Here is a 20,865-nt window from a genome sequence, read left to right as displayed (position 1 = left end):
CCACCACGATCACCAATGCTGGGTTGAAGTGTTCCATTGTAAATTTCCAGCCTGCTCAGATTCACAGCATCCCAAGCTTTTTGCTTTAGTTCTATATATCAAATTATTTTCCCCACTGTCTTGATGTCAAGGCACTCAAATAATTACAGAATAACAGGATAGATAAGCACTTCAACATTTTCAAACACCATCCGCAGCAGAAGGTTCTCAATTTTGTGAAGTTTTATTTGTCTGGTTAGCTGTTCATTGTACTGCCATAAATTGAGGCTAATTGTAACAGTTGGACATATTTATAGCCGCAGTTATTTGATGCAGCTATTACGTTGTATCAACACCTTGAGAGAATAGAAGAAATGTGGCAGATGTGTTTTTGCATTCAATATTCTTCATGGTGTGCACAAACCTGGCATTTGTTTTTTTTGTTGTTAATTTATCACAACAATTTAAGATACAAGAGCAACATAATAAAGCAGCAGAGAGTTGCTTAATTTTCCTCTGTGCCCCACCCCCACCACCAGGAAGGATTTTGAATACCCCGGCACATCATGTTGGTGTGCTCATTACAGACTATGACAAAGGGGTCAGCCGCCCTGACAAATATGTGCCCTGGGAGCCCACCTTCTCATACGACTCTTCTCCTTTTTGACATATTGTTTACAAGCACCAGCAATTATTCTGGAGGGCTCCTCTCTGCCAACTGCCCACAGATGCCAAACCCGTATGTTGTACTGCTAAATATACCATCGCAGGCAGTCTCAGGTCCCTTTGCAAGGCACGGAGGTGACAAGCAGCAGCAGCTTACTGCAGGGCATGCCGTCTACCAAGAACCAGCCAGCATAATGTCAGCCTACTTTCTCTGCCAGCAGCAAGAGCCATCAACAACATAATGGTGTTTAATCCCTAAAATACACTGACATGTGCCTGGTTGATTTCTGTGTGCTTTAGATGTCCCCAGAGTTCCACATTTTCAATGATACTTTAATGCTTATAACCTATAAATAAAATGATACAGGCAATTTCCATTTACATGCAGCTTCGGACCACGTGACTTCATCACGGAGAGACACTCTGCTGCACTCAATAACCATTACAGAATTAAACAAATAACATTATCATCTTACCCACAGTTATTATACACTTAACTGCCCACAAATATTGAGGACACAGCAATTGGTTTAGGGCCTCAATTTATTTTTGCAAAATAACACATTGTAATCAGCCATTGTATTTAATCCTTTATGTGGTACACATTTTTAAAAAGTATTCGCTATTTAATTGCTGGCCTTGAAAACATCTGTGAAGATAACAACAACATTGACCAAAATTCACAAACTGAGGGAATATAGTGATATAATCTGATCAGGTAATGTTGGACATTCCACTTAATTCAGTGCAAACTAAGAGCATTAAGAGTGACATGGGGAAAATATTTTATCCCACATGGTTGAAATAGCCTGCAGATCTGGAGGTTGGTAGGTTCCAATGTGTTTTTCAAGAAGAAATACAATGAATATATGCTGGAGAAAAATGTGCAAAGCTATAAAGAAGGGGTTTAATTGATGGGTGGAACCAAATTGAGGGCCAGCAGAGATAGGATGGCTTCCTAAATCATTTTATGATAATATAATAATAAAGAAACCCTAGTCCTCCTACTCCTGGTGTAAAGTTACAGCCTCCATCCACACAAGTAATCCTGCCAACCATTCTACAAACTGCACAATTATGTCCCTAGGCATTCATTTTCTATGTTTGGGGTTGTCACATTTGTGGCCCGAAATGTGAAGTTAATAAAACATTAAACACAAGTTTATCAGGTAAACTTCTTAGTGTCTTTTTATTCTCCGGTTTCCTTTGTTCTCCTGCTTGTGTTCTTATCTCTCTCTCACACCACAGTGACTTCCAGTACATCTCATACATATTCATTATCATGACAGGGGTGGCCTGGAGATTCCAGCATTGCTCCCAGATTCTCCGGTGGCCAAACTGAAAAAAGTGTTTGCCCTACTGAAATAATTTGGGACAGCCGAGATGCAGAGAATTCAGGGGTGCAGTGCTACTGGAGCTCACAGGAGCCCAACTCTAGCACTTTATGGGGCAGTTCTAGCACTTCCTCATTGCTGTTTCTGGTGAGCTCCGGCGCCTAAAAAATTAGCACTGCCCCCTGAGAGAATCCCACATAAGATGGGACTGTTCATGAGCTCCACTCCAAAATGTCAGCCGCAACCTGGATTGAGGTAATACTGGAGTAATTCAGATGGAACACAAACCTGAGGGTCTATATTGCTGTCAAATGAACATTACAGACACCATTGCATTACTTAAAAGAAATGCACTTTCCATTGGTGGCCTGGCAATGCTTAGTCACCACATATAGTTTCCTGTCTCTTATCACAATTCTGTTTCTGGGGTTTCCAGTAAACCGATTAGATGGCATTTTTTCCTACAAAGGGGAAATGACTTTCCAGTGAGGCTCTCACTCTTTTACTTTATCAACATAAAATGCACAAGCCGAAATTACTGGTGAGAAATTTGGTGTGCGATTGGTGAAAACCACACAACTAAGCTCACATAATTTCAGAAAGAAGCAGCTGTAAAATTCAAGTCAGAAAGTTATTGAAGCAAGTCTCAAGGAATCGAAAGGAATGTGACCATTCAGCTCATACCTATCATATTCCTGTTGCTATTTCATGCTGCCTGAGTTAATAGACTTCCTTCATTCAAATTTCTTTACAATTCTCCAGCTATTTGATCTTGTGATCAGTTGACTTCGAACACATGGCGGAGTATTCTTACGTTATCAAAGCCACAAGATCATTTAAACGCTTGGAAATATTTCAGTAATTACGGGCAAAATTCCTTTTCTCCATCCACAATGCCCCTAAAGACTGACAGATGGTGATCAATTGTCTTCATTTTTCTTCACTTTGATCAGTTCTTGATATGCCTGGTGTCCTTGTGCAGCATTTGTCCTCATTTGAATATTCCTGCAGATGTCTCAATCATCAGTGAATTAGAAGACAGGCAAGATGCTTGCCGGTCCTCCAAATATCAGTGACAGGCATCTTCCTATTTTTAATACAACTAGACTAATTTGCATTGGAAGTAAGCCATGTCCTATATTCAAACAACTCAATCTGTTTGTATTAATTATAAAGGCAAATTTAAAACCAATATGCTCGACTGAGTCAAATTAGTGCATCATTTTGTTAATCGCTCTCATATAAGATGCAGCTTTGCTTGTCTCCTCAAGGAAGAGTAATTTAACTTGCAAATTTCTCACTTGAAAATAAAAGTTAATTCTATCATGGCCTCTCATGCATGATATTGCTCAAAGCTTGGCCTGCATTTCTTCAGATGTCACCTGGGACTCATCTGTTTCCATTTACTAACAGCACAGCTGGAGATGACACTTTAGAGATTAAGGGCCCACAAAGCACAAAAATGTATCACTCAATAATTATGTACCTTCATTACTGAGTTTCATTCGGAAGTTATGATTGTCCAGAAACTAAAATATAGTTGGAAAACAGAATAGAATTTGACAACTTGTCTAATGAATACAATCTAATATTTTATCATCAGCTGAATATTTTAAGTTACAACTTGTTGACTTCAGGAAAGGAAAGCCAGAGGTATATAATCCAGTGATCATTGGTAATCAGAGGTGGAGACAGTGAGCAAATTTAAGTTCTTGGGAGTCACTATCTCGCAGGATCTTTCCTGGACCCAACACATCATGAAGAAAGTATATCAGTGCTTCAACTACCTCAGGAGTTTGCGGAGGTTTGGTATGACATTGGAAATCTTGGCAAATTTCTACAGAGGTGTGGTGGGATGAGTGCTGATTGACTGCATCAAGGTCTGGTATGGGTACACCAATGCCCTTGAGCATAAAGCCCTCTAAAAGGTGGAGAACATAGCCCAGGACATCACAGGCAAAAGTCTTCCCACTACTGAGTACATCTACAGTGAACGCTGCCGTTGGAGAGCAGCAGCAATCATCAAGGATTCACACCACCCAGCACATGCTCTGTTCTCGCTGCTGCCAACAGGAAAGAAGTCTAGGTGCCACAAGACTCATACCACCAGGATCTGGAACAGCTAGTACCCCTCCACCATCAGATTCTTCAATGACAAACTCAATCAGAGACTCATTTAAGGACTCTTACCTGTGCACTTTATTGATTTTTTTTTGTTCTCTCTATATTGCAGTTTGCTTACATTCTTCGTCTGTTTACACTGTACAATTTTTTTGGGACTATCAATTAGTAGTAATTCTGCAGTGCTCACAGAAAAAAAAGATCAGAGGGTTATATGTGATGTTATGTATGTACTCTGACAATAAATCTAAAATCTAAACTGTACATCATTTAAAAATGTACTTTCTTTACACATCTTAACTTCTACTTTCTTAATCATTGTTCTGTAATTGTCTGTCAAATCTATTCAGATGAGTATACATGCATTTTAAAAGAAGTTCCTTTTTAAAAAAACAAAATAACTCACATTGAACACTTTAAAAAGTATTATTACTTCAGTGCTTTGCATCATCTTTTTTTTTTTTTTTTAAAATTTTTTATTTTTCACACCATAAATCACAATAGCCATGATATACACTTTTTCTTTTCCACACATTTACAGTGACTTTTTCTCCCTCCCCCCTCCCTCCTCCCAAGCCACCCCCCCATCCCTCCCCCCTCTCATCCATTTTAGTTATACAATCTAGGTTGCATTAATTCAGTTAGACAATGTTGTCATTCAACAAAAATACACCAGAAATTCTACTGAGTCCATTTTTTTCTTCTCTTCTCCTTCCATCAACTTAGGTAATGTTTGTTCCCGGTAGGTTTTCGCTATTGTATTTAATGTAAGGCTCCCATACTTGTTCGAATATTTCGATATTATTTCTTAAACTATATGTTATTTTTTCTAATGGAATACATTTATTCATTTCTATATACCATTGTTGTATTTTCAAATTATCTTCCAATTTCCAGGTTGACATAATACATTTTTTTGCTACAGCTAGGGCTATCTTAACAAATCTTTTTTGTGCATCCTCCAAGTCAATTCCAAATTCTTTATTTTTTATGTTACTTAGGAGAAAGATCTCTGGATTCTTTGGTATATTGTTTTCTGTTATTTTATTTAATATCTGATTGAGATCATCCCAAAATTTTTCTACTCTCTCACATGTCCAGATTGCATGAATTGTTGTTCCCCTTTCTTTTTTACATCGAAAACATCTATCAGATACTGTTGGGTCCCATTTATTTAACTTTTGCGGTGTAATGTATAGTCTGTGTAACCAATTATATTGTATCATACGCAGCCTCGTATTTATTGTATTTCTCATCGTTCCAGAGCATAACTTCTCCCATGTTTCCTTTTTTATCTTTATATTTAAATCTTGTTCCCATTTTTGTTTAGTTTTACCATTTGTTTCCTCATTTTCCTTTTCTTGCAGTTTAATATACATATTTTTTATAAATCTTTTGATTAACATTGTATCTGTAATCACATATTCAAGGTTACTTCCCTCTGGTAAACTCAAGTTGCTTCCTAATTTATCTTTCAAGTAGGATCTCAGTTGGTAATATGCCAGCGCTGTATCTCCCGTTATATTGTACTTATCTCTCATTTGTTCAAAGGATAAGAATCTACTTCCTGAAAAACAATTTTCTATTCTTTTAATCCCTTTTTTTTCCCATTTTCTAAAGGCAAGGTTGTCTATTGTAAAAGGGAGTAGCTTATTTTGCATCAATATTAGTTTTGGTATTTGGTAATTTATTTTATTTCTTTCTACATGTATCTTCTTCCATATATTGAGGAGATGGTGTAATACTGGAGAAGTTCTATGTTGTACCAATTTTTCGTCCCATTTATATAATATGTGTTCAGGTATCTTTTCCCCTATTTTATCTAATTCTAGTCTTGTCCAGTCTGGTTTTTCCCTTGTTTGATAAAAATCTGATAGGTACCTTAATTGTGCGGCTCTATAATAATTTTTGAAGTTTGGCAATTGTAAGCCTCCTTGTTTATACCATTCTGTTAATTTGTCTAGTGCTATCCTCGGTTTCCCCCCTCTCCATAAAAATCTCCTTATTATTTTCTTTAACTCTTTGAAGAATTTTTCTGTCAGTTGTATTGGCAATGCCTGAAATAAGTATAGTATCCTTGGAAAAATGTTCATTTTAATACAGTTTATCCTTCCTATCAGTGTTAGTGGTAGCTCTTTCCAATGCTCTAAATCGTCCTGTAGTTTTTTCATTAGTGGATTGTAATTGAGTTTATATAATTGGCCTAGATTTTTGTTTATTTGCACACCTAGGTATCTTATTGCCTGCGTTTGCCATCTGAATGGGGATTCCTCCTTAAATTTTGAGAAATCCGCGTTATTCATAGGCATTGCTTCACTTTTATTTACGTTTATCTTGTATCCCGACACTTCTCCATATTCCTTCAATTTCTTATATAGTTCTTTTATTGATAGTTCTGGTTCTGTTAAGTACACTATCACATCATCCGCAAACAGACTGATTTTATATTCCCTGTCTTTTATTTTTATTCCTTTTATATTATTATCTCTTCTTATCGATTCTGCTAGTGGTTCTATAGCTAGCGCAAACAATAATGGTGATAGTGGGCATCCCTGCCGCGTTGACCTGCTTAAGTTAAATTGCTTTGATACATGTCCATTTACTGTCACTTTCGCTAACGGTCCCTTATATAATGCTTTAATCCAATTAATATACTTCTCCGGTAAACTGAATTTTTGCAATACTTTGAACAAGTAATTCCATTCTACTCTGTCGAAGGCCTTCTCTGCGTCTAAAGCAACTGCTACTGCCGGTGCTTTATTTCCTTCTACTGCATGAATTAAGTTAATAAATTTACAAATATTGTCTGTTGTGCGTCTTTTTTTGATAAATCCAGTTTGGTCTAAATTTACCATTTTCGGTACCTGTTCTGCTAATCTGTTCGCTAATAGTTTAGCTATTATCTTATAATCTGTGTTTAGCAAAGATATTGGTCTATATGACGCTGGTGAGAGTGGATCTTTCCCTTGTTTTAGTATCACTGTAATTATTGCTGTTTTACATGAATCTGGTAAGTTTTGTGTCTCATCAATCTGGTTGATTACATCCAGGAGGGGCGGTATTATTAGGTCTTTAAATGTTTTGTAGAATTCTATTGGGAGTCCATCCTCTCCTGGTGTCTTATTATTTGGTAAATTTTTTATTATCTCTTGTATTTCTACTGTTCCAAATGGTTCTGTTAATTTATTTTGTTCCTCTATTTGTAGTTTTGGTAGTTCAATTTTAGTCAAAAATTCATCTATTTTCCCTTCTTTCCCTTCGTTTTCGGTTCGGTATAATTGTTCATAGAATTCTCTGAAGTTTTCCTTAATTTCTTTTGGATTATATGTAATTTGTTTGTCTTTTTTCCTTGTTGCCAATACCGTTTTCTTAGTTTGCTCTGTCTTAAGCTGCCATGCTAGGATTTTGTGTGTTTTTTCCCCTAGTTCATAATATTTCTGTTTTGTCTTCATTATATTCTTCTCCACCTTATATGTTTGTAATGTTTCATATTTTATTTTTTTATCCGCCAATTCTCTTCTTTTGGTTGTATCTTCCTTTATTGCTAATTTTTTTTCTATGTTTATTATTTCCCTTTCCAACTGCTCTGTTTCCTGATTATAGTCCTTCTTCATCTTGGTTGCATAACTTATTATTTGCCCTCTAATGAATGCTTTCATTGCGTCCCATAGTATAAACTTATCTTCCACTGATTCCGTATTTACTTCAAAGTACATTTTTAATTGTTTTTCAATAAATTCTCTAAAATCCTGTCTTTTAAGTAGCATGGGGTTTAATCTCCATCTATACATTCTTGGAGGGATGTCTTCTAGCTCTATTGCCAATAACAGGGGTGAGTGGTCCGATAATAGTCTAGCTTTATATTCCGTTTTCCTAACTCTCCCTTGTATGTGGGCTGATAACAGGAATAGGTCTATCCTTGAGTATGTTTTATGTCTAGTCGAGTAGTATGAGTATTCCTTTTCTTTTGGGTTTTGTTTCCTCCATATGTCCACAAGTTTCATTTCTTGCATTGATTTAATTATAAATTTGGTTACTTTGTTCTTCCTGTTAATTTTTTTCCCCGTTTTATCCATATTTGGATCCAAATTCAGATTGAAATCCCCTCCTATTAGTATGTTCCCTTGCGTATTAGCTACCTTCAAAAAGATATCTTGCATAAACTTTTGATCTTCTTCGTTAGGTGAATATATATTAAGTAGATTCCAAAGCTCTGAATATATCTGACATTTTATCATAACATATCTCCCTGCTGGATCTATTATTTCCTCTTCTATTTTAAATGGCACATTTTTGCTAATTAATATAGCCACTCCTCTTGCTTTTGAATTATACGATGCTGCTGTTACATGTCCTACCCAATCTCTCTTTAATTTCTTGTGCTCCAATTCAGTTAAATGTGTTTCTTGGACAAATGCTATATCTATTTTTTCCTTTTTCAGTAAATTTAGTAGTTTCTTCCTTTTAATTTGGTTATGTATTCCATTAATATTTAGAGTCATATAGTTCAGCGTAGCCATTTTATATTTTGTTTATCTTCTCTTTCCGTTTTTCCATCATTACCTTTCCTCCTTTTCCATTTCTGTTTTCTTATTTTCAACTCTTTACCAGACAACATTCCTACAACATCCAACATTTTCCTTATTCTCCTATTTCTATCTTCTTTATCCCCAATCTCCCCTTCCCCTCCTGAGTTGCCCTTTATCCCTTGTCGGACAACCACATCTCCCCTCTCCATTTGGATTTGCGAATCCACTCGCAAGCGTCAACTGATTTTGCAGTGACCGCTCTTTTCCCCCCACCCAGCCCCCCCCAGAAAAGATTTCGTTTTTTATATGTCACAAAGGTCACTCTTTTAGTTCCCTCCTTATTCTCTCTATTCCATTACCTTCCCTTATTAATTCTTGTCTATACTTTCTATGTTTTCCTCTAATTACAGATACTTTCACATATGCCCGTTGTCTCTATTCACTCTTATACCTCTTTACCCGCATACATATCAATCGTGGTCATTTTTACCCTCCTTACCCGTCTTCATCCCTCAGTCTATTTTTGTCTTTACCCACATACATATCAATCGTGATAATTTTTGCTCTCATTACCCGTCTTCATCCCTCAGTCTATTTTTGTAATTGTTCTGCAAATTTTCGTGCTTCTTCTGGATCCGAGAATAGTCTGTTTTGTTGTCCTGGAATAAATATTTTCAATACCGCAGGATGCTTCAGTGTAAATTTATATCCTTTCTTCCATAAAATCGCTTTTGCTGCATTGAACTCTTTTCTCTTCTTTAGGAGTTCAAAGCTTATATCTGGATAAATGAAGATTTTTTGCCCTTTATACTCCAGTGGTTTGTTGCCCTCTCTTACTTTTTCCATTGTCTTCTCCAGCACCTTTTCTCTTGTAGTATATCTTAGGAATTTTACTACAATAGATCTTGGTTTTTGTTGTGGTTGTGGTTTAGGGGCCAATGCTCTATGTGCCCTTTCTATTTCCATTTCTTGCTGTAGTTCTGGACATCCTAGGGCCTTAGGGATCCATTCTTTTATAAACTCCCTCATATTCTTGCCTTCTACATCTTCCTTAAGGCCCACTATCTTTATGTTATTTCTTCTGTTATAATTTTCCATTATATCTATTTTTTGGGCTAGTAATTCTTGTGTCTCTTTAGTTTTTTTATTAGATTCCTCCAATTTCTTTTTTAAGTCTTCTACCTCCATTTCTGCTGCTATTGCCCGTTCTTCCATCTTGTCCATTTTTTTCCCCATTTCTGTTAAGGTCATATCCATTTTATTTATTTTCTTTTCTGTGTTGTTTATTCTTCTTCTTAAATCATTGAATTCCTGTGTTTGCCATTCTTTAAATGACTCCATGTATCCTCTAACAAGAGCAAGTACCTCCTTTACCTTGCCTATCTTTTCTTCTTCTATTTCCCTGTACTCTTCCTCTTCCTCTTCTTCTTCCTCTAGGTTGACCATCTGTTGTTTCTTTGCTGCCCTTTCCTCCTCTTCTTTCTTGTTTCCATTGTCTTCTGTGGTCTCTTCTTGCTGCAGGTGTTCTGCAGCTGTCGTTGCCGGCTGTGGAGATCGACTCCCCAGCTGGTCCCCCCTCCCGTCGGTGTGTTTTTTTGTATGCGCATCGCGCATGCGCGAGGAGTCGCGCATGCGCGGTTGCGCACTTTTACTCGGCTCTGTGAGCCATTGTTGTAGTTCTCTTTCTACCGACCTGAGGTAGTGGGGTCTTCTCTCCGCAGCGGGCCTCTTCGGACAGGTAAGGCCTTCACCTTTTTCCTCCGTTGTCTTCTCTTCCTCTCTTCTTTCCGTTGATTTTGATTTTTCTCCTTTTGTCTCCATCTTCTTTCCACCTTTATATTCACTTTTCTTTAACTTGTATTTCTGTGCCTTTGTATTTTCTCTCGTTTTTCCCGACTTTTCTGGAGAGGGCTGGAGTTCACCGTCCGGCCACTACTCCATCACGTGACTCCTCCAGTGCTTTGCATCATCTGATGGCTTATAGACTATGGCATTAATGTCTGGATGGCTGCTTCTCCCTTCAAACCAGTCCAAGCAGTGAAGCTGCAGTCCAACAAACTCACAGGTGAGTTACTGTCAGCCTCATGAGTAACATCGAACTAAGAATAAAATATTGTTGGGAGTTCTTACAAGGAAATATCACACTCCGGGGGGGGGGGGGGGGTTTCATTATCTGAAGCACATCACAACTACGTAAACATTTCCCACCAGTTCATCTTATTTTATCGCTTCCTTTCCTGTCTGAAATCCTGCCTGCACAGTGAAGCCTCGTCCACACTCAGCAGACCTGCCTCCAGCTCTCAACAATCCATTCTTGGAGCGCAAAGTGCGTGGAGGCTTTGGTCGTGATATCTTCTCAACCCCAGTAAGAAAAGTAGTCTTTCTCTGAACATTGTCCTCAAAGATAGCCCGAGAGTGATCACCATTCAAGCAATGGCACAGCATCAATGACAGCAACTCAATAAAAAAAACAAGAATGAAAATAGAACATTACAAATAAGGAAGGTGAACTGCATTGCAATTTACCAGCTTGGGAAATTACAATTTGCTCTATCAAACTCCAAGACAATTCACAAATATATTTCCAAACACTGCTTGATTTTACAATATATAATTTGTGATCAATGTACTATGTCCTCATTTGAATATTGAAGTCACATCCTCCATTTCTATTGTTAAATGCTATAATCATCACTCAGGAATTTTCACAGGCGTCAGGTCACACGATAAAGGTTTTTATTTATTACAGTGTAATACAAATCAGTTAACTTGGAACAGGATCTGCTAGGGTTATTTTACTCCATGTCAGCAGGTTAAAACATTCTACTATTTGATGCAACAGTGTGGATTTTCATCCTCACCCTCCTGCACAGTAATGAGGCAGCTTGTTATCAGCTATCAGTGATCGAGCCAGTACAATTTTCAATTCATTGAATTGAAAATGCAAACCCAATCGAAGAGACATTCACAAGAGAGGAGATAGAACTGCACCATTTGTGCTAAATATACCAAAAAGAGGAAAACAAAGAGCAAATTATCAAAATGATTCCACAGAATTATGCATAGAACAGATTAAAACAATGCTTTAAACATAGAACAGTACAGCACAGTACAGACCCTTCAGCCCACAATGTGGCACTGACCGATGGAAACCTACTCCTCAAGAATCTAAGTCACACCTATAACCTATTTTTCTTACATTGAAGTGTGTATCCAAGGGTCATTAAATGCACCATTGCATCAGCCTCCACCACCAGCTCTGATAATGCATTCCAGGCACCTACAATACTCTGTAAAGAATTTATCTCTGCCGCCTCCCCTAAACTTTCCTCCATTCACCTTAAACAGATGCCCTCTGATATTAGCTATCATTCCAGGCACCTACAACACTCTGTAAAGAATTTATCTCTGCCGCCTCCCCTAAACTTTCCTCCATTCACCTTAAACAGATGCCCTCTGATATTAGCTATTGTCGCCACAGGAAAAAGATGTTGGCTGTCCACCCTCATAATCTTCTAGACCTCGATTAAGTCACCGTTCATCCTTCATCACTTCAAAGAGAAAAGCCCTAGTTCTGTCATTCGTTAAGGAAGACTTGCTATTCACGGCTGTGTACTTACACAGCAGTGTATGCACAATATGGAAAGACACAGAGAGAACCTATGGCATCAGTTTAATCTATCCTTCAGAATGCACTGCCAACCTGTGGGTGTCCATCTAATTGAGTTACTGCTGGTCATCTTATCATACATCAAGTTGACCATCCTAATTATTTAAAGAAAAGTTAGAACACACATTTCCAAAGACTTTCTTTAAGTATCTTTAAGTATCTGGAGAATTTCCATTCTAATTACATGTCTGTTTTCACAAGAAAAGAAAGATGAAATTTAAAAGAAATCATATTATTGATGGAGAAAGATGATGGACAAAAGTTTTCTCAGATGCAATCATGAAGAAGGTATACCAGTGGCTATACAGTGAAACCCTGTTATAATGCAATAGTTTGAGTTTAAAAAAAAGTGCAGTCGCAATTAATCGGGGTTTCGATACATTTTTGTAGGTACAGTTAAAATTAAAACAAATTAATTTTTAGTAAACCGACATCCGAGGTCCCCTCTGCAGCTCCAAGTCCCCTTTGTTCGGTGCAGCCCAAGGCCCCACTGCAGCCCAAGGCCCCACTGCTTGCGGCAGCCCCAAGACTCCACTGTTCGTGGCAGCCCTAAGTCCTCAATGCTCGCAGCACTCCCAAGTCACCATGGCACCCCCAAGGCCCTGCTGCTCATGGCAGCCCCAAGTCCCCGCCGCAGCCCCAAATATTTGCACCTGTAATGCTGCCACAAAACAACAAATTTTGTGATATGCTCATGACAATAAATTCTGATATTGATTTTAAAGTTGCACACCTTATTTTCAAATCCTCCAATTTCTAGTCCATCCTATTTACATATCCTCTTGTAGCCGAACCATACTCATTAATGTGTTCTAGTCATTTACAATTCCCCCAAAGTTATTTTCCTCATATGGACAGACACGGTTATAACATCCAAGGCACTCAACTCCAGAATTCTTTTTCTAAACTTGAAATCCAACACTTCAGGAATAGTTCCCCCCCCCCCTGCCCCCTGCCCCAATTGCTATGACTGTATTACCACAACTATCAGATTTCAGATTTATGGCATCACATACCATTTATTGGTGGTGCAAAAAACTGCACACAGCAAATACATGTAATCAAATAAAGAACTGTAAACAGATAATGAACGTAAACAAAACCGACTATAGAATACTGAGAATTTTAAAAAAATCAGTAAAGTGCACAAGTAAGAGTCCTTAAATGAGTCCCTGATTGAGTTTGTTGTTGAGGAGTCTTATGGTGAAGGAGTAGCAACAGGTCTGAGTCTTGTGGCACCTGATGGCATCAGCAAGAACAGAGCATGTGCTGGGTGGTGTGAATCCTTGATGATTGCTGCTGCCCTCTGACAGCAACATTTCCTTGATAGTGGGGAGGGTTTTGCCTGTGATGTCCTGGGCTGTGTCCACTACTTTTTGCAGGGCTTTACGCTCAAGAGTATTGGTGTCCCCACACCAGAACTATAACGCTCTTCAAAGATTCCCTATCGTCTATTTGCACAACTGACAACAGGTTTTGCCCTTCTGGCCAACAGCGAATATTTATTATTTATTTACTGCCTCATATTTATTTATTTATTCTCTTCTTGTGTGTTAATTATACCTATATTGCTATTACCGTGTTTTATGTATCTGGGAAGCTGAGCATGTAAAACTTTTATTGCATTTGTACACTGTATTTGTGTGTATGTCAATAAATTCTTTCAATCATTCATTCCTTTCTTTTACCTGTATCTTTTATTTGCATTTTGTTCTCAGTGCCATGTTACCAGAAAATGTATTGCTATGTTAAAGGAGCTGTATAAATGTAAGCTGTCATTATCCTGCTTCAAAACTACTGGTGATTTTTCAACAATTTTCCAGAGTCAAAGACCTGGACTTTGGCTTACACAAAGGCTATGTAGGTCAGATATTGCTGCTGTGAGACTGAAAACTCCTGAAGAAGGAATTTCCCGTATATCCTGCAGAACTTAACTGCTTGACATTCTGAATACGACTGGGGGAGGGAGGTGGGATGGGGAATTGTGGGGGGGGGGCGAATCAATCACAAAAAACATAACAGATCCGCAAGCTTGCTCCACCATTGGTAAAGTCTCAACTGATCCCAAGATTAATTTTCCCTATAACTATTAGCTTGTTTCCTATCCAGAGGTTTATCAATCTCACCCTTAAATATACTCAATGAGTAAGTATCCACAATTCCTTGTGGTAGTGAAACAAGGGCAAAGGGGGAAAGATCATTGGTGGGTGGGGGACGGTTTAGTCTGGATGTTTTATTGGATGCTGAGGGAGGAGGTGGCTTTCAAGTTTAAATTGAGATGTACAGCACAGTAGCAGGCCCTTCTGGCCATACCACCAAATTAACATACAACCCCTGTATGTTTTTATTTGGAAGGGTGGGAGGAAACTGGAGCATTTGGAGGAAACCCACGCAAACTCCTTACAGTGTCAGATTCGAACCTGCGCCGCTGGCACTGTAGCACTTCCCACTCCACTAACCATGCCGTAAGGTGCAGGATACAATGAATCATGGCAGATGAGTTAGGGTTTTACTTGGTACTTTCTTGAGCTTGGATTAATCACTCCCACTCCTCCTGGCCATCCATCTCAGACTGGGAATCTCTGTTTTTGGTTAAAAGTAGGATGAGTGTTCAAATTAAGCTTATAACTCATAACATATAAATGCCCAATCTGCTGGCGACATGACATCTGACTGTCAATCCTTCTTGCCTTTTTAAAGACCACAATGATGTGTTTGAAGTGGTTCAGCTCAAGCCCTCATCATTAGCTTGGTCCAAATATGGACTAAAAGGGCGGACTTCCAGAGATGAGATCAAAGTGACTGTCGGTGACATCAAGTCGTATTTTGAATAAGCAACCAAGGCTCCCCAGTAAGACTGAAATCAATGACAATCAAAGAGAAAACAGTCCACTGGTTGGAATCATATCCCATGACAAGGAAGATGACTCTGGTCTTCGAAGGTTATTCAATCCAGCCCCAGGAGGTCACCGGCGGAGTTCTTCAGGGCAATATCTTTGCCCCAACCATCTTCATTTGGGTAATCAAAGACATTCCTTCCACCAGAAGTGGAAAACACTCGATTGCATAACATTCAATTCCATTTTTCCAGCATTTGCAGGTTTAAAAAAAAATTCAACCTTAAAAGAGTCAGTAAATGCATGTGATGTGAGATGCCGATACATGGCAGCATCGTTTATTTATAGAATCTAAATGCTACTCATGCCAGAAACAAAATAGAGAGCAACTTGTAAAAATCAAAATACAAATCAACTTTGAACTATGTTGTTCCTATCTCAACATGCGTATAGAGAAGATCATAAAAATAAAATCACAAAATGGCAATCTTCAAAATTATTGTGAAATCTCTGTAGATGGCACTGAATTTCCTTGCATTACATCCAAGCAACCATAGTGTCCAATAACAAGACTGCAAATTCACAATCCTGATTTAATGGCACATCACTGATGATTCTGGTCGGCACATTCACAGTCTGTGGCATTGTGGGGAAAGTTATCAATAGCAAGCAGTTCAGTTACCTTCCTTGAATGAGGAGCACATTCAGCTTTGGATTCAGCTTGATGTGGTGGAGTAGAGTCAGGCAAACTTCAAAAGCAACACAGTGGAAGGACAATACTCTGGCAATATCTTACCACATGGAATCAAAGTCATTAACAAAGATCTTCACGTGCAGGGCATTGACCACTGCTTCCACAACCAAGATGACCAGGAGTTCTCCATGACCAGCATATGCCATAGGCACTAAAAACTAAGGCTCTGCCCATGGCTCACCCTTTGATCGCCTCATGCTGTCACAAGGATTCTCAACTGTTATGAAACCTTTGGTGGTCAAAGTCATTTAGAACCAGTTAAGGATGTTTCAAATGATTAAAAAGATTTGAAAATATTAAACGATAATAAATTCACTTAAAATTACATTCAACTTCTGCAAATTAATCAAAACCACTAATTTTTAAAAAAAGTTATAATAAAGCAATCATTTACTTTCACTTACTGTTTGATAAAGTCGGCAACTGCGTAAATCAATGTGCCAGCTTCATCTGCTATTAAACAGAGACCCTTCAGATCAGTAGGTTACAGACTGCCCTTGAACTCAGTGGTGAGTTTGGGCTACAGCGAGAACACAGGTGCACCCATATCTGGATGCAACTACCAGCTAGTTGTCAATGTGATTAAGCCCCATGGTACATCACATGGCACAACAACCCTGAGGCAATAAAATGGACAATTCTCCAGCATACCACAATCATCAATATGGAGAACATATTATCAACATCTCAAAAGAATTGCATTAAATATGAAAAAGCACTTCCTTCCAGTCAAGGATTGTTTTGATCTCATTTTATTAATTGCCTCAAGAATCAGTGAAACAAATAGCATTGAAGAAGGCAGCAGGGAAAAAAAAATGTAAATAGTTAGCTAAATGAACCATACTTTCCATGTTATTTTTTTTAACAACAACTTGCAATGCTTAAAGCTAAATACATCCAGTTCCATATTGTATTTAATTACAATATTATTTGGTATTTATTTATTATCAAAAGTGATCACGGCTATATTCTCTCCCATTTGTTTGCATCTCGGATCATATTGATATGCAGCTTTCACTCTGTGCCTCCATTTCCTTGGATACTGCAATCTGAACCTGTCCTGAATATATCAGGATGAGAGTTAATGTTACGACAAGCATTTGAAGGCTCTGGGCCTGTACTCGCTGGAGCTTAGAGAGATGAGGGAGCTTCTTATTGAAACGTATCAAATGTTGAAAGGCAGGATAGGATGGAGCAGTCAAGATGTTTCCAGAAGTGGGAAGGTCTGAGACCAGAGGTCACAGCCTCAGAATAAAATGATGTCCCTTTAGAACAGAAGAGGGCAAATTTCTACAGCAAGATGTGTGGCACAGTTGGCATAGTGGTTAGTGCAATGCCTTTACAGCGCCAGCAATCGGGACCGGACCCGGGTTCGAATCCCATTCTATAAGGAATTTGTACATTCTCCCTGTGTTTGCATGAGTTTTCTCTGGGGGCTCTGGTTTCCTCCAACTGTTCAAAATGTACCAGGGGGTGTAGGGTGTAAATGGACTCATGGGCCAAATGGCCTGTTACAGTGCCATATGTCTAAATTTTTAAAAAATTTAAAAGAGGGTGGTGAATCTGTGGAATTCATTGCTACAGATGGTAGCAAGTTGATTTACAGTGAAGGTTAATTGGGCCTTGATGTGTAAGGGTGTTAAAGTTTATGGGGAGAAGGCAGGAAAATGGAGTTGAAAGGAAGAATGCATCAAGCATTATTCCAATGGTGGAGCAGACGCAATGGGCTGAAGGGTCATATTTAGTTTATTCAATAATTCTCTGCCCCTCTTATCATCTTGTTTCAAATGATTATAACATTTGCCTCAGAAGGTAACATTTCCATTCAGCTCATGTCTTGGATTAAACCAATATTAAGTCTTCAGGTTTCTTTCAAAGAGAATAGAATTCTCCACATCTGTGTCTGATAACTATATAGAGTTTCCTTGTGGAAGTGCAAAGTAATTTAATTTTCTTCTCTGTCAAAATAGGATAAGAAAATATTACCTTCAGGGCTTTAAAGTTTCTATAATTTTTTTTTTTGCAATTAATAGCAAGACTAGTTTGCTTATAAATTTGCCAAAAACAAGTTTGCTGAAACATTCTTCAAATTAATATCATAGGACAAAGTAAGAGAGTAGACCTTTGAATTGTGCTCCTTTTTGCCAATATTTGGAAAATGTAAATAATTGCTCCTTACAAAAATGTATTTGCATTTCTGAGTAAATATGTTATGACGTGCCTTTACTAACTGAATAAATATTTCAGTTTGTTTATCATTCTCAGCCTCTGCAATAATTGGCATGATTGTCCTTTTCAATATTTCTCCACTTTGGCCGACTTTCCTGAAATTACTCCTGAATTCCTTCCTCACAGCCTGTTTGAGCACAGCCAGCGTCTTCGAAGCCCCACTAAATGTAAATTTGTCATTTACCAGGATGTTTCTCAAACCCACTTTGTCACGATCCCCCACACACATGAACACTCCAGATCAATCCAATTACTCACTCAAGCCTTTCAACATTTGGAAAGCATCAGTTTTCCTCTTCACCATGAACTATAAAATCCATGCCCCTCCACCATCAAAGCTCCTATCAAGCTTCATGTTTAAATCCTGTCCTTACTGTTCTGTTGAGTTTCACTGTCCTATTAGCTTATCCCAGGAAATTTTCCCCTTATTTATGTCTGGCACAGGATCTGTAAGACTATGAATTCAAATAGGGAATTTTAGATTGGAAAGAAAGTTCTGAAGAGGATGGCAAGAATTTGCAAAGAGATACAGCGAATGGACAACAATCTAACAAATGGAGTAAAATGTGGGAAAATATGAACTTTTATGGAAGAAAATATGTTAAAATTAATATTATCTGCTTGGTGAGAGTTTGCAGAGAAGAGATAGAGAAGGACCTGAGTGTCCCAGAGCACCATTTGTCTAAAGGTACATGCAGGTACAGCAAGTAAATGGGAAGGTTAACAGAACATCATTGTTTATCACAAGGGTAATTGAGTACAGAAGGAAAGTTTGCTTCTGTCATTTGGGACATTAGTGAGGCCACATCTGGAAATGTTGTGTACAGTATTTAAGGAAGGACAAAAAAATATAGAGTGTCACACATTTGATACCTGGATAAGAGGAATATGCTGCGAGGCCTGGTTTGATTCAGGTGGAAACCGGAAAAGTGAGAGGGGATTCGAGTGAAATGTAAAATTCTGATGAATCGTGGTAGAATGGATGCGAAGAGGATGTTTCCTTTTGTCAAAGGATGTAAAACAAGAAATCACTGTTTAAAAATAATAATTTGGTCAATTTAGATAAATACAAGGCAAATGTTTCCTGACAGAGTCTTCAGGGACTCCCTTCCTCAAAGGGAGAGATCCTTGAATTATCCTTATAATGATACAGTTAAACCCGTTATCCAGAATTCAAGCAACTGGCAGCCTCAAGTGACAAACAAAAATATTGCAGAAAATAAATAGGTTAAAAAAAAATACGAAAGTTTAAAATTGGTGTGCCTCACCATTAGTTTGCCAATCCACGTAATACACAATTTTCAAGCAACTGGAAAATTCTCTGATCTGGCATCTAGCAATTCCCATAGGTCCCAGAGGTTTGCTGTATATAGATTCTTTTTTTTTTGTATGTATATTTCCATTTGCAATCTGTATATAGATTCTTGATAAGCAGTGGGGTGAAGGATTAACATAGGAATGCAAGAGCTGAAGAAACAATCATATACGCCGTTGGGAAACAAACTTGAATGGCCAAGGGATCCTCACTTGAGTGGTCTTATGTAAGAATAAGGAAGTTACATTAAGGATGCTCAGGGTGTTTTAGCTCAGCTCCAGGACAAACCTCAGCCAGCAAGAGTGTCCTACACACAGAGAGGTTCAAGAAGCCCTTATTCAGGAAAGCAGGCCATTATTTTCCCCTGCTATCTAGCACAATGCTGCCAACCACCTAGTTGGGGTTCAACTAGGGAAAGGGAAGAACAGTAAGGGCTGAACAGCAGAGATTGAATGAGCTTGCCCTTGCCAGTCCAATTCAAATCAGTTCCCACAATCCCCTGGTCTCACCGTGCTGCTTCAAACCATCTCAGAGAACAAGGGAGTGAACAGGGCAGCAACGCCGTCTCTCATAAAGCAGAGGGGAAGCCCCACTACAGGAGCACTACTTGCCATCTGTGGTGTGTGTGTTTTTTAAAAAATTGTCTTTAAATATCATTTAGAAATACTTGAAAATGGTGTAAAAGCTGAAAGTTGACTAAAATAAAGATATCACAGAGAAAAAATTGAAAGCATAAAATGTAAGTGAAATAACGAAATAAAAATGCCAATCACCTTTTCTCTTGCCTCTTCACCTGCTCTCCCCCAAAGTGAATGGGGACTTGGAACCTGCAACACCTCCCAACCTGGATCTAGAATCTAAGAAGCAATCCCTCAGCCTAATCTCAACAAGCTCTGCTCTGCAGAATGTCAGCAGCAGAGCCAATTGATGGATGGCCCTTTCTAGATCCGTCAACAAGTCCCAGACTTCAGTGTTTGATGCCATATCCATGAGCCAAGGACTCGGTGGTTCTAACTAGCTTAACATCAGCAATTCTTTCTGGACCGGCAGAGAAGACTCCAAGATCTGGTTCTCAACATGTGTTCACAACATAGTTAGCAGGAGGTCAGAAGAGTTGAAAACCTCCTGACTGGCATTTTAGAGTTTTTTTTAACATATAAGAGATTGAGCATATTTAACAGGCCCTTTCAGCCCACAAGCCTGTGGTTCCCAAATACACAAACTAACCTACAAACCCCAAACTTTTTCTTGGAAGAGTGCGAGGAAAACAGAGCACACGGAGGAGACCCACACAGACATGGAGAGAATGTACAAATTCCTTACAGACAGTGTCAGATTCGAACCCAGGTTGCTGAGACTGTATTAGCGTCCCACTGACTGTTCTTCCCTCTATTTAGTTACTGGTTTTTCTCTTCCATCTCAAGGTAGCAA

General features: G+C 38.5%; 1 protein-coding gene across 7 annotated transcripts in view; it reads right to left on the bottom strand.

Annotated features, from left to right (window-relative positions):
* Positions 1 to 20,865, bottom strand: part of ttc28 (tetratricopeptide repeat domain 28) — a 1,007,267-nt gene that overhangs the window by 208,045 nt on the left and 778,357 nt on the right. The window lies entirely within an intron of this gene.

This window comes from Narcine bancroftii, chromosome 4 (genome assembly GCF_036971445.1).
Source record: "Narcine bancroftii isolate sNarBan1 chromosome 4, sNarBan1.hap1, whole genome shotgun sequence".
In the NCBI taxonomy this organism is placed as follows: domain Eukaryota; kingdom Metazoa; phylum Chordata; class Chondrichthyes; order Torpediniformes; family Narcinidae; genus Narcine; species Narcine bancroftii.
Note: the sequence above shows the minus strand (reverse complement) of the source record. Positions and strands in the feature narration are given on the sequence as shown.